Source organism: Notolepis coatsorum, assembly GCF_963971535.1.
Source record: "Notolepis coatsorum genome assembly, chromosome: 20".
NCBI lineage: Eukaryota > Metazoa > Chordata > Actinopteri > Aulopiformes > Paralepididae > Notolepis > Notolepis coatsorum.
This window is the reverse complement of record NC_140184.1, coordinates 15,840,303-15,853,620: the sequence shown is the minus strand read 5'-3', so window position 1 is coordinate 15,853,620 and position 13,318 is coordinate 15,840,303. Positions and strand designations below refer to the sequence as shown.

The 13,318-nt window shown below is 42.9% G+C and overlaps 1 pseudogene across 1 annotated transcript; it reads right to left on the bottom strand.

The window, feature by feature from the left end:
- Positions 1 to 592: 592 nt before the first annotated feature.
- LOC311247174 (chymotrypsin A-like) lies at positions 593 to 6,806 on the bottom strand (annotated as a pseudogene). The gene is made up of 7 exons: positions 6,755 to 6,806; positions 5,997 to 6,100; positions 5,711 to 5,790; positions 3,743 to 3,822; positions 3,279 to 3,460; positions 998 to 1,131; positions 593 to 754 (listed from the first exon to the last, which is right to left on the bottom strand). The product of its transcript is annotated as a chymotrypsin A-like (transcript).
- Positions 6,807 to 13,318: the final 6,512 nt, after the last annotated feature.

Sequence of the window (13,318 nt, the reverse complement as noted above, 5' to 3'; positions counted from 1 at the left end):
AGAATATGTTCCATGTTGACTATTTCTGACTTCTGACAAGTTTTTTTCCAATAACTAAAAATAGACAGAAATGTCATCCGTTTTCGTCGACTAAATCTAGACTAAAACAAAAAAGACAAAATTAAGACAAAAACTGACTAAGACTAAAATGCTCAGACATTTAGTTCACTAAAACTGACTAAATGAAAAATAAATGAAGATGACTAAATATGATGAAAACGAAAAAGGAGCACTTGACACATGACTAAGACTAAAACTAAAATGAAAATAGCTGCCACAATTAACATAACAACTTTTGAACAGACAAATGATATCTATAAATATGTATATTCCTTGGCATAATTGAAGGCTGTCCTTACTTAACGTTGGAGAGGAGAGGCGGGGAGCATGCTGTGCGTCTCGGGTTGGTTCTGAGGCATATGCCAAAGGCATAATAAACATATAAAATAGTATAGTGCACCTTTAATATTACTCTCAGTCATAAAGTAATAAAACTGTTGATTATATAAATGAATAAACCACTATCCATGTGTAGCTGAGCATTTGTTTCTTTTATTGATTATAAAGGTTTACCAAAACCATGGAGGTGGATTTAGTTTCCAGCCATGGTCTGGTCCATCCAGGCACGGAGCTCGGTGACACGAGCATACACACCGGGCATGGAAGTAGCGCAGGTTCTACTGCCCCAGGACACAATACCAACCAGGGTCCAGGCACCAGACTTCTCGCAGACCAGGGGACCACCAGAGTCACCCTGAATCAAAAGAAAGGAACATTCATTTCACTACATTACCAGTATACCTGTTAATTTCCCTAGTAACATATTGGCCAAAGCCTGACCCCTCTGTCACAGTCTGTAAGCCTGGCTAGCTGTTGCTTCTTGGTGCGATAATGTAATAATCAACTCCGATAATGTACCATATTTGTACTGAAAGAGGAATAACAACTAATTTTCCTTTGGGATTGGGTCTCTTCTCTTGTGTGATTTCAAGCTCACCATGCAGGAAGAGGCACCGGAGGCACCAGCGCAGATCATCAGGCTAGTGATCTTGTTGTTATGGAAACGCTTGCACTCATCGTTGGTCAGCAGAGGAAGAGCAGCCTGCTGGAGCAGGGCGGGGGTAGTCCAAGCTGAAAAATAGAAGCTTTAATAACATGCCCACCGGCACTTTGGCGACCACTAGTGGCTCGTTGTGCATATTTTGTAATATATATACAATATATATATCAAATTGAAGCCCCATTTGTTGATAGCCCTTTCAGGTGACAAAATCCGTTCAGCGGTTCTTGAGTTACATGCCGGTATTTGAGGCTTGTGCAAAGTGCAATCATCTGGCGATCTCGAAAACGATTGTGGAGGGTTGTAGCCAATGAGTTTCAAGTGTCTTTATTAGTTGTCATACAGAAGTATACTTTTATACAAAATGCTTCTTTCTGTTACGCTCCAGAGACTGTGCTAGACAAAAATAGATAAGTATAAAATAAGTATAGCAAGTATAAAATAGAAGTCAAGTACGTGGACAAAAGTGTTCAGTATATACATATACAATGTACAATGCAGAGTAGAAGTAACTGAGTTACAATACAATCTACTATACAGTGCAAAGCAGAAATGGGATGAGGTACAATTTAGGTACAATTTACAGTAAGGTGTAATGAGGTATGGGTTGTAGTGCAAATTCTTTACCAATAAATATGAAGTGTGTTTAGGTGTTCTAAAATGGGTAAAGTGGGTGCTGCAGTGAGTTGTTTGTTTAAAGTGAGTGTGTGCGTGTGGATGTGTGTGCTGTGCGTGCATTTGATGGTTGTTACATATAGTGTTATTGTCATTTAGCATTCTGATGGCCTGAGGATAGAAGCTTCTTCTGAGTGTGGCTTTCCAATGATACCCCACCTGGAAATGTATGAATCAGGGATCTAGGTGAAAAACTAATGAGCAAAAACAGGAAGAGAAAAACAGCAGAATGAATTGAAGTCTATGAGAAAACTGGGTTTTTCTTTTGTACACAGTTTACCAAAAGCACTCCTAATCACTCATTTCTGAATGGATCTTTATGACATTTGGACATGTACTACATAATAATTTTTTAAGCCATACCACCTTCTGGGGAAATACTACCTCTGGACTACTAACTACTACAGAAAAACTTGAGTAACAAGTTTTTCTACAACTCAAGTTCAGACCTATGTTACTCTATTTCATAGCACTAAAAGTGATCTTTCTTTATTGTATCATAATCTTCAGAATGTCATCTTTCAAAAAAGACAAGGCTCATGCATGTGCTATAAGTTTAAAGTATAGTATTTTGGTTTGGAAAAAGAGTATGCAGTCCTCAAAAACGAAAACTAAAATGGCCACTTTTGGGGGCGCAGGTTAAGGTTAACTCTTTGACGGCCAAACACGTAATATTACGTGTCTAACCGCCAGTGCTTGAGCGCCAAAAACGTAATAATACGTGTTTAGATCCTTTGATCTTTTTCCTTTGATCCCTGTTCTAAACGGTCAGCCGGATCACTCTAGGTGTCCCTGGCTCGTTTGCCTACGTTGGAATTGCAATGCTGATCGAATCTGACCAGGTGGCAGTATCGCCTACCTTTTGAACTCTGATTGTTTATTGAGTTTATTAGGATCCCCATTAGCTGTTGCATGACAACAACTAGTCTTCCTGGGGTCCACACAAAACATAAAACATTACATTCAACAAGACTTTTACAGAACAGTAAATAAATAGAACTAAACTATCTGAACTAAACTGTCTCTGTCCTGCTCCCTTTCTGTCCTGACTCGCTCTGAGGGGGAGGACAATCACTAGGAGATCTCCTCACCTCAAAACCTAGTTTCCCGTATACGATTAATAACATATAAATGAGTAATCGCGATCGCCAATGGGATCATTGGAATTCTTCTTCTTGGAGTACCTTCTGGCTAAGGTAAGGTATATTCTATGTCTTATTTTACCGGACCTAAACCAAGCTTTTTCTAACGATCGCATTTTCGGGGTAAGACTACCCCCTACGCCCCCCCCCCCCCCCCCCCCCCCCCCCCCCCCTGATGATTTTGTGAAGACACATTGTGTACATGGAATATACCTTTGATTCAGGAGTATTTGGGGTTTCAGGGGATCAACCAGAACGATTTGGGCTTATTGCATATAACGCGTCTTATCTCGCGATCTATGGAAAAAAACAAATACTTTGCACCAAGGTATTTAGAGGTAGTCAAGCATGATAAACAGGACACTAATACAACTTCTTTGTTCAAACCACAGTTGGCTCACAATCTGCGCGGGTCACACCCCAGCCAGAGGTCACACACTTCATGCCACCAGAGTAGTTGTCACCAGTCTCAGCGACACACACAGGGGACACATGCTCGCCCATCTGGGCAGGGCTGGCCAGCTTGATGAGCTGGATGTCATTGGTTGTGGGTGATTCTATCGTATCTGGGATGCTTGATCAACTGTAGGAAGAAGTCAATATTACGGATAAGCTTGCAAATACAGTAATTTATTAGTTCAATGGGTATAAAGTAATTGTTGGCTAACTAGATTGAGCATGAACCCTGACATTTGTATAATGTGTGATTATTATATTTTTTTCAACCAAAAACTCAATGGCTACCTTTTCTTTGTGATTTGGGTGCAGATGCATTAGTGTGCGTACATTGTTGATGCAAAATATAATACTTGATGTTCACCTTTTCATTTATATTATGTGTTGAATGTGTACCTACAGTACATACCTTGGCAATCTTAATGGTCTGGATGTTCTCAAGCACTGGAGGCACGGTTGTGCTCTCCCAGGATCACATTGTGAGAGGTCCTGTTAGGGTAGAATTGTGACATGACTTAATACATCAATGGAGGCATACAGGGACGTGCACAGGACTTTAGAAAGGCAGGTGCCCGTGATGATAAAAGGCATGAATTATTAAATGCAATGCGAGCGCGCGTAGCGCGCGAGCGCGATTTTTGGGGTTAATACAAGTCTATGGTACATTCAGTTTCACCGATAGATGTCACCAAAACTACATAGTGTCCCTTTAATAACACAATATGCGCTCCAGACCAACAGCTGCGAGAGAGAGAGAGAGAGAGAGAGAGAGAGAAGAGAGAGAGAGGGGGTTAATACAAGTCTATGGTACATTCAGTTTCACCGATAGATGTCACCAAAACTACATAGTGTCCCTTTAATAACACAATATGCGCTCCAGACCAACAGCTGCGAGAGAGAGAGAGAGAGGGGGTTAATACAAGTCTATGGTACATTCAGTTTTCACCGATAGATGTCACCAAAACTACATAGTGTCCCTTTAATAACACAATATGCGCTCCAGACCAACAGCTGCGAGAGAGAGAGAGAGAGAGAGAGAGAGAGAGAGAGAGAGAGAGAGAGAGAGAGAGAGAGAGAGAGAGACCGACCGACCGAGACCGCATTAACTACCTTGTTTAGTTGAAACGTGGTCCAGGTCAGGAGGGCTTGATGAAGTATTATGTCCACTGTCCCACAGTCACACACTGTTGTCTTGATGTATATCCACTGTCCTCCAGACTGCATCCAGCCAAATAGCTTATTGTTAGCACTGTAGCTTTGTTGTTGTCAAACTTGTCACCACACAGTCCTGACATTCACGAAGTCAAAACTAATAATAGTGCTTGCCGATTGGTGCTAAGAACAGCAGGGCGGGTGCAAGCCGTGTGACGTAATTGGCAGACTCGACTGTCAATCAAAATTATTCTGTTAGAGAGAGAGAGAGAGAGAGAGAGAGAGGAGAGAGAGAGAGAGAGAGAGAGAGAGAGAAGGAGGAGAGAGAGAGAGAGAGGAGAGAGAGAGGGAGAGAGAGAGGGAGAGAGAGAGAGAGAGAGAGAGAGAGAGAGAGAGAGAGAGAGAGAGAGAGTATGCTGCGTGTTTTCCAGGCAGCAGCAGACAGGGAGGGGCTGGGGAGGGGTGATTTGGCGACGTGTTTTTGGAAGGACCTATTATTTACAAGAGGGGTGGCATTTCTCTTTCTTTACCTAATATTTAGATTCTATCGTGACATCTTTCATTTGGAAGGGCAGGGCAGTATATCTATATGTGCAACAGTAAAAAAAAAAAAAAAAAAAAAAAAAAAAAGAGGGTGGCATAAAAAGGGCACTTTCTAATGAAAAATGAAAAAGGCAGGTGCCCGGGCACCCCTTCACCCCTATGTATGCACGTGCCTGGAGGCATAGATACGGCTTCTACCCTTTGCTCTCAACTTCAGGAACTGTGTTTTGATGGTATACAGTCCAATAAGTAATGGTTTTAGTTAGGGATGCTCGATATTGGCTTTTTTACCGATACCGATATACCGATATTGTCCAACTCTTAATTTCCGATACCGATATCAACCGATACCGATATATGCAGGGTTTCCCCCCCCCCCCCCCCAAAAATGGAATAATTTCAGGTAATTAACATTACATATCTCTTGTTGTGGAATTAACACAACATTATGCATACTTTTGACAATAAATAAAATCAGAATTTGTTCTTACTTGCTTGCCTGGGTAAATAAAGGTTATAGAAATGTAAAAAAAATTCAAATACATTTTTATTTATTTTTGAAAACCGATACCGATATTTTCCGATATCACATTTTAATGCCGATATCGGCCGATAATATCGGTAGGCCGATAATATCGGACATCCCTAGTTTTAGTATAAGATAGAGAAAATACAACTATACCTGACACTGCAGTGGCCAGCAGTCACAACCCAGTTCTCATTGACCAGAGAGCCACCGCAGAAGTGTAAATCATCAAAATCATCCTGATAATTAGATCAATGTGACAAATCTTTATTTAGAAAACAATAACTAGTAACTATTTATATAAAAAGTCCAAAAGATTCTGGAAAATATACTGTACATATTCATTCTCTTCACTGGTCAAGTGGGATACAGCCAGGTACCTGTTCAGATGATGTGTTTACAGATAGACAGGGATTGAGGCATTGTTCTACTGTTACCGTACCTGAAGGGACACCTGCCAGGGCCAGGAATGGGGTACAGCCTCCTCACCATTGACGATACGGGAATAGCCAGTGATGACGGGCTGGATGGCTGGTGCGCCACAGCCTGATGGTTGACACACAAAAAAAGTATTGTACAGTCATTATCATATCTATAAGCATTAAGCTATGATGGCCATTCAGAGGACAGTAGCATGAAAGGAAAGAAATCATGGAAGAGGAGTTTTCTGTTATGGATCAAGTCTTTTTTTTTTTTTTTTTATCCCAATGGTAGTCGTTATGCCAATTCCCAATTCCCAATCCCCTTCCTGGTCGTTGCGCACTCTACCCTCTACCGTCGGTCTGGGAGGAGGGCGGAGACTATCACAATAGTATCACATGCTTCCTCCGACACATGTGTAGCCAGCCCACCGCTTCTTTTCACCTGGCAGCGCGGACTCTCACTGGGAGAGTGTAACGTGTGGAAGGTCACACTACCTCTCCCAGATCCTTCCCTTGCTGTGCAGGCGCCCCGACCGAACTGTAGGAGTCACTGTTTACAACGACCAGGACCCACCCCACGCCGGCTTCCCACTCGCTAACACTGCCAATTGTGTTAGTATGGACGGTCGGCCAAGCCGGAGGCACCACAGCCGGATTCGATCCCACTGGCTCTGTGGTGGTAGACAGACGCTTAGTCTGCTGCGCTACCCGGCCGCCCTAGATGGTTCGCTTTCCTGTTCAGGAAACCAACCCCACCAGTTTCAGTGCCATAACTTACCGTAGGCAGCACTAACAAAAGCAAGGCAGTAGAAAATCCACAGGAAGGCCATGATTTCAGTTTGGTTCAGTCAGGCCCTCTGACATTCTTTTATACAGACGTCAGGGCATCTTATCTGCTGTTTGTGGAACATTGCACCTTGCATATGGGATGGGATTGGGTGGGACGTTATGAAAAAAATCACAAATAATTAGGTCATGTCTTACTTTTATCTTACCAATGCAATACTGTATCAGAATTGTACACTCTTATTTTACGTTGTTACAACGTTTTAGATCATGTTGGTCACATTATACAAGTTGTACACCAGTCAGCTGTTCACTTGATTTGATTTGATTTGATCTTTATTTATCTCGAACAACCATAAACACACAAACTTGAAATAACAAAAAATAACAAAAACTTAATAAAAACTAAAATAAAAAACTACATAAAATACAAATACAAATAAAATAAAATATATCTCCCTAGACCAATTGTCAACATAGCTCAAGACAAATGGTTTTGTTCGAGAAGGGACAGCTTATCTGGTCCTGCCCCTTCCTTACAATATCATATTATAATATGTAATAAGTTATCTATCAATTTCAAAAATAATACACCTATCTAATACAGCAAAAGATTAATAATGATTAGTTATTATTAGTTATTATTAATATTAGTTCATGAATGTTCAATGTTCTTCTTTCATTTCATGTAATTTCATATTTCGGTTTTCCATGATCAAGGTCTGACTGAAGTAAGTGAATACATTTTATGAAACCTGAAATTCATGTTTAGAATATATTTTACTGTATGCATACAGCAATGAAAACAGAACTAAATTAAAATTAATAATAATAAAAAAAATAAACTAAAGAATGGGGTTAGAGATTTATTTTATTTACAAATGAATTCATAGAGCTCTTTAAAATACAAATACTAAATGTGTGGGAGTTTCACATTATTTGTACAATATATGATTATTACATCACAATTATGCTTTATGAAGAAAGTAAAAATGTAAATATATAAAAAAAAGTTGAACAAAAATGTGCATTATTCTGTATTCCTTTTTACAAATAGATAAGGCTGTACTGTAAATATGTATAGTCTGGTCTTTTTTAATCAACGTCATACTGTTGAAAACAGGTGCCCGTTTCCCATGCATGGTACCATTGAGGACACTGAGATCATGTCCTCTGTATTTTTTCTTGTATAAATGTAATACATTATATCAACTCCCCAGATATTGCTGCAACAGCTCATGAGACATAATTGAGCATGGCAGTGGCTATCATCTGTACTTTATTTTTAACTAAAATACATTTTATGAACTATGAAAGTTGAACAACCCCTCCCTTTAACTGGAGGACATTGAACAATCAGAACCTGAACAAAATAAAACAGTATTACAGTACATAACAGTGTTACAGTATACACTTTTTTGCCAGTTTTATCTATTATTGTTCTTTATTATTTAGTCATTTCTGCAGATTATTACAAGCCAAAGAAGCACCTTTATTGGTATTTAGCACCCTTTTTGTTAAGAGTTTAGAACAGCAGGCTTGTAATACCCCACCTTCCCTCCCCTACTAAATCATGGGTGTTCTATTGAAGCAGCTTGTAGACTGATTTAGGCTGACTGCATAAGATATTCTTGTTATTTGACAATACAGTTTAGATTATAATGAAATCGATTATAATATGTGTTTGATGGTCTGTAAATCAAATCAGCTTTATAGAGCAGATGTTATGGTCCACTAGTTCTTCCCCACGTTCCTCCCCCCATCCAGAGACTGCATCCACCATTCCCTGCCCAGATTCCCCCTCCTACTCCACACTCGCCCCCACCTTTTCACAGACTGCTACCTCCCTCTGCTGGACATTTACCTTCACTGCCCCTTGGCTTCCTTGTGCACCTATCCATGTTTATATATTCCGTGTCCCTCTGTGTCTGTTCCCTATTGTTATCTCTCCCTGTGTGTCTGTTACCCAGTGGCGTCGCGTGGGTAAAATAACAGGGGAAGCCAAAAAATAAATATTTTTATTAATTTTTTTTTTTTTTTTTTTTTAGTCAAGCAGTCACCATGTACACTACAGTATGGCTCGGCGGCCAGTCAAACTTTCTTTTTATTTATTTAACAGATTTCAGAATGGGTACAATACAGTACGGCTCACACAATTGTATAAGGGGATGCAGACCAGAGAAAGACGTTTGTCTTGTTTACATCAGGGTCATTAATACTGCTGGAGCATTGGTTCATTTTTGGTCCGATTTTTCCTTGCACGATTTTGCGCGCCGCGTGGGAGCAAATTCGAGACACATATTCGGTTGCAAAAAGGTGTCCCACGGTCTCCTCTATGGCCGTGAATATTTTCACGCGGATCGGAATCACGGCGCGCCCGTGGGACACTTTTCCGTTTCGGCGAGTTTATTCCACGCTTTCTGTTTTCCTTTTCTAAGCATTTTAGGGGCTACATGTGAATGAGTAAACGTTGCGGGACGCCCAGATGTTTCCACGATAGAAAGCTTGCGTGGATCCCATAATAGGCTCACTTAATACAGCGTTTTTAAAATCACGCAACATTTTCAGGGTCGCGAGCCGACCTTTTCCCCTCGTTTTCGATGATGGAAGTGATTTAGGAAAAGCTTCGGCACGCCGAGAGGTCCCCGTGGATTTAATCTCGCGAGGATCAGGGCAATATTCGGCCCGTGGGAACAGTTACGGGTTAATACAATGTTCAGAGTGCAGAGGGGAAAATATGCTGAGTGTCTTCCTCTCAGCCCCGTTTTAAACTTTTAGGGTGTGGCAGTCAGCTCGAATCTGATTGGCTAGGATCGGATTTGGACTCTATAATGCTGGAAGCCTGGAGAAAGAGACCTAATAATAATAATAATGGATTGGATTTATATAGCGCTCTTCATGACACCCCAGTGACCCCAGAGCGCTTACAGAGTCCATTATTCGTTCATACACAGTCATACCGGTGGTGGTAAGCTACAATTGCAGCCAGAGCTGCCCTGAGGCAGACTCACGGAAGCGTGGCGAATAATCATCGCCTACGGCCCCTCCGACCACCACCAACATTCATTCACATGCATACACATTCATACGAGGCAAGTAGGTTAAGTGTCTTGCCCAAGGACACAACGGCAATGGGATGGACATGGGCTTGAGAGGGATTCGAACCACCAACCCTTCGATCATTGGACGACCCGCTCTACCCCTGAGCCAAAGCCGCCCCACCTACCCCCTGCCTCTCTCCTATACTAGCTGCAGTGAGCACAGTGAGTCTGACAGTGTGTTAGAGGGAGTGAGAAGGAGAAGAGGGAGACATTTAAAAAAAAAAGTAAAATTATAACACAGATGCACAGATGAAAAAGAATGTAAACTATATTAAAAAAAAATTATATATATATATTTTTTTTTTTTCATATTTCATATTTGATATTAATTCATATTTTAATATTAGGGAGGCATGGCTTCCGTTGGCTTCCATAAGGATTCGCCACTGCTGTTACCCTTTGTGCTCTCTTGCTGTATGTTCTAGTGTTACTCTTGTCTTGTCTTGTATTTAGTGTCTTGTGTTAGTTTCCTGTCAGGTTGTGTGCCATGTTGGTAATTAGCCCTCCTGTGTCCCATGTGTTAATTGTTCTGCCTGTATCTGCTGTGTGCTTCCTGTACCACATGGTTGGTTCGTTGTTAGTGTTCTATGTTTGATGTTCCACGTTCATGTTCAGGTTCTCTGTCATTACTCTGTCTCCCGTGATCCTATGCCTCGTGTCAGTAAGTGTTCCTAGTGTAGCTCTCACCTCCATAGCCATGAAGTGCTTTGAGAAGCTAGTGAAGGGCTACATCTGCTCCTCCCTCCCCATCAACCTGGACCCCCTGCAATTTGCATATCGCCCCAACAGGTCCACGGAGGACGCCATAGCCCATGTGCTGCACACAGCAGCATCACAAGAGGCAGGGGAACTATGTGAGAATGCTATTCATCGACTACAGCTCAGCATTCAATACCATAGTCTCCTCCAAACTGATAGCCAAGCTCAGGGACCTGGGCTTGAACTATGACTCCTGGCAGTGGGTCTTGGACTTCCTGACGGGCAGACCCCAGGTGGTGAGAGCAGGCAACTGCACCTCCTCATCCATCACTCTCAATATAGGGGCCCCCCAGGGCTGTGTCCTGAGTCCCCTCATCTACTCCCTGTACACACATGACTGTGTGGCACAGCGGAACAACATCACAATCATCAAATTTGATGACGACACAGTAGTGGTGGGCCTGATCTCTGCAAACGACGAGAGGGCCTACCTGGAGGAGGTTAAGGTTCTAGCGGGATGGTGTCAAGAGAACAGCCTCTCCCTAAACGTCAGCAAAACAAAGGAGATGATTGTGGACTTTAGGAGGTAGGAGGTCATGGACTACAGCCCCCTCAGCATCGACACGGCACCGGTTGAGAGAGTGAACAGTTTTAAGTACCTCGGAGTCCACATATCCGAGGATTTGACATGGACCAAACACATTGACAGTGTTATCAAGAAGGCACGGCAACGCCTCTACTTCCTTAGGCGCTTAAGGAAGTTCAACATGAGTCAGAAGATCCTCAAGAACTTCTACTCATGCACAATAGAGAGCATCCTGACTGGCAATATCACCTCCTGGTTTGGGAATAGCACTGCACAAGACCGCAGCAGACTACAGAGAGTGGCCCGTTCAGCCGAACGCACAATTGGAGGGGGGCTTCCCACTCTCCAAGGCATTTACAACAAGAGGTGCATGGGCAAGGCTAAGAGAATAATAAAAGACTCCAGCCACCCAAACAACTGCCTCTTTGAACTGCTGTGGTCAGGCAAGCGATACCGGAGTCTCATGGCAAGCACAGAGAGACTCAGAAGGAGCTTCTATCCCCAGTGTTATGGTTTGTTACCAACCCCACCAGCACGGCACAGACAGGTAGTTCAGAGTTAGCCAAAAACCAGGGCGTATTTATTTCCAATAACAGAGAATAGCAAAAACAACAAAAAGCACAAGTGGGGAATGTTCTGGGCAGAGTTGTCTGCGGCTCTGCAGCTCGTCTCAGAGCAGAGACGGCACTGTGGCGTTGCGCCTCTGACTCTGCGGCTCTGCAGCTACTTGAAGATCCACTCGGGGAGGAACAGAGAGAGAGAGAATTGTCAACAAACAAGCGAACGGAATACAAGGCAGTCCAGTCCTCCTTAGCTGAGTCCAGTATAAACACAAGTGACAAATCTTCAGTGTTTACCAAACACACAAGTTTAGCTGAGTCCAGTACAAACAAAAACGGCACATCTTCAGTGTTACCCAAACACACAAAAAACAGAAAGGTCCTGAGTCAGGAAGATGCGAGGAAAAACAGAGTATCCAAAAAAGTACGTTCCAAAACTCACCCAGGCGCAATTGCGCAAAGCGGGCAACGAGGCACAGATCCAACGGATGGCAGAGAAAAGCAACAGTGGCGACTTCCATAAACGTCCTGGAGAAAAACAGATGAGGTACAACACGGGAGGAAACAAGCAGCAGCCAGTGGTAATCCAAAACGACCCGACAGAACATTAGGAACACCAGAGTATATAAGGGCTCCACCGAGCTGATTAGAACTCACTTCAGGTGCGCGAAGGTAATTGGTACCCTGAAGCGTGCGGAATTGGACCAATCCTCACAGTACCCCCCCCTCCACGGGAGCCACCCGGCGACCTGCCTGGCCTCGGCTTCCCCGGATGGGACCGATGGAAGTCGGTGATCAGGGCGGGGTCCATGATGAGCTGGCGGGAGACCCAGCTCCGTTCCTCCGGACCGTATCCCTCCCAGTCCACCAGGTACTGGAACCCCCGTCCCCGCCGTCGGACGTCCATGAGCTGACGGACCTTCCACTGGGAGTGTCCGTCCACCATCTCGGGAGGAGGCGGATCTGGAGCAGGAAGCATCAGGGGACTGAGAGAGACAGGTTTAACCCGGGACACATGGAAGACGGGGTGAATGCGCATGGATGCTGGAAGCTTAAGACTCACCGCCGCGGGACTGAGCACCTTCTGGATCTCAAAAGGGCAGACGAACCGGGGGTTAAGCTTCTTGGCCGAGGATCGAAGCGGAAGATCCTTGGCGGACAACCATACCCTCTGCCCAGGGTGGTACATCGGCATTTATTGCAAAACAAAAATTATTAAAAGTCAGTACTCAACACATAATGCATAATGAAACTAACAGTCAAGGTGGTTAAAATTACATGCAAGTACAGAAACAAGACAAAAAAAAAAGTCTATAATAACATTTTAACCGTATACAGTGTATATCCAGCGAAATTAACAATTATATAAATGTTTATATAGGACATACCCCTAATACCTATTTTCTAAAACCCTACACACATATGCTCCAGCTCGAACCCCCCCTCCCGGACCCCTCCTTGGATAGTACCTCCATTATCCCTCACTCCTAACCAGACACTACCATTATAAGCTAGCTTTTATTCTCTCCACCACTTCTACCCACATTGACATTTTGGATTCGTTGAGACCCAGAATTCTTGCTGTAGATATTTCTTGATATATCACATCG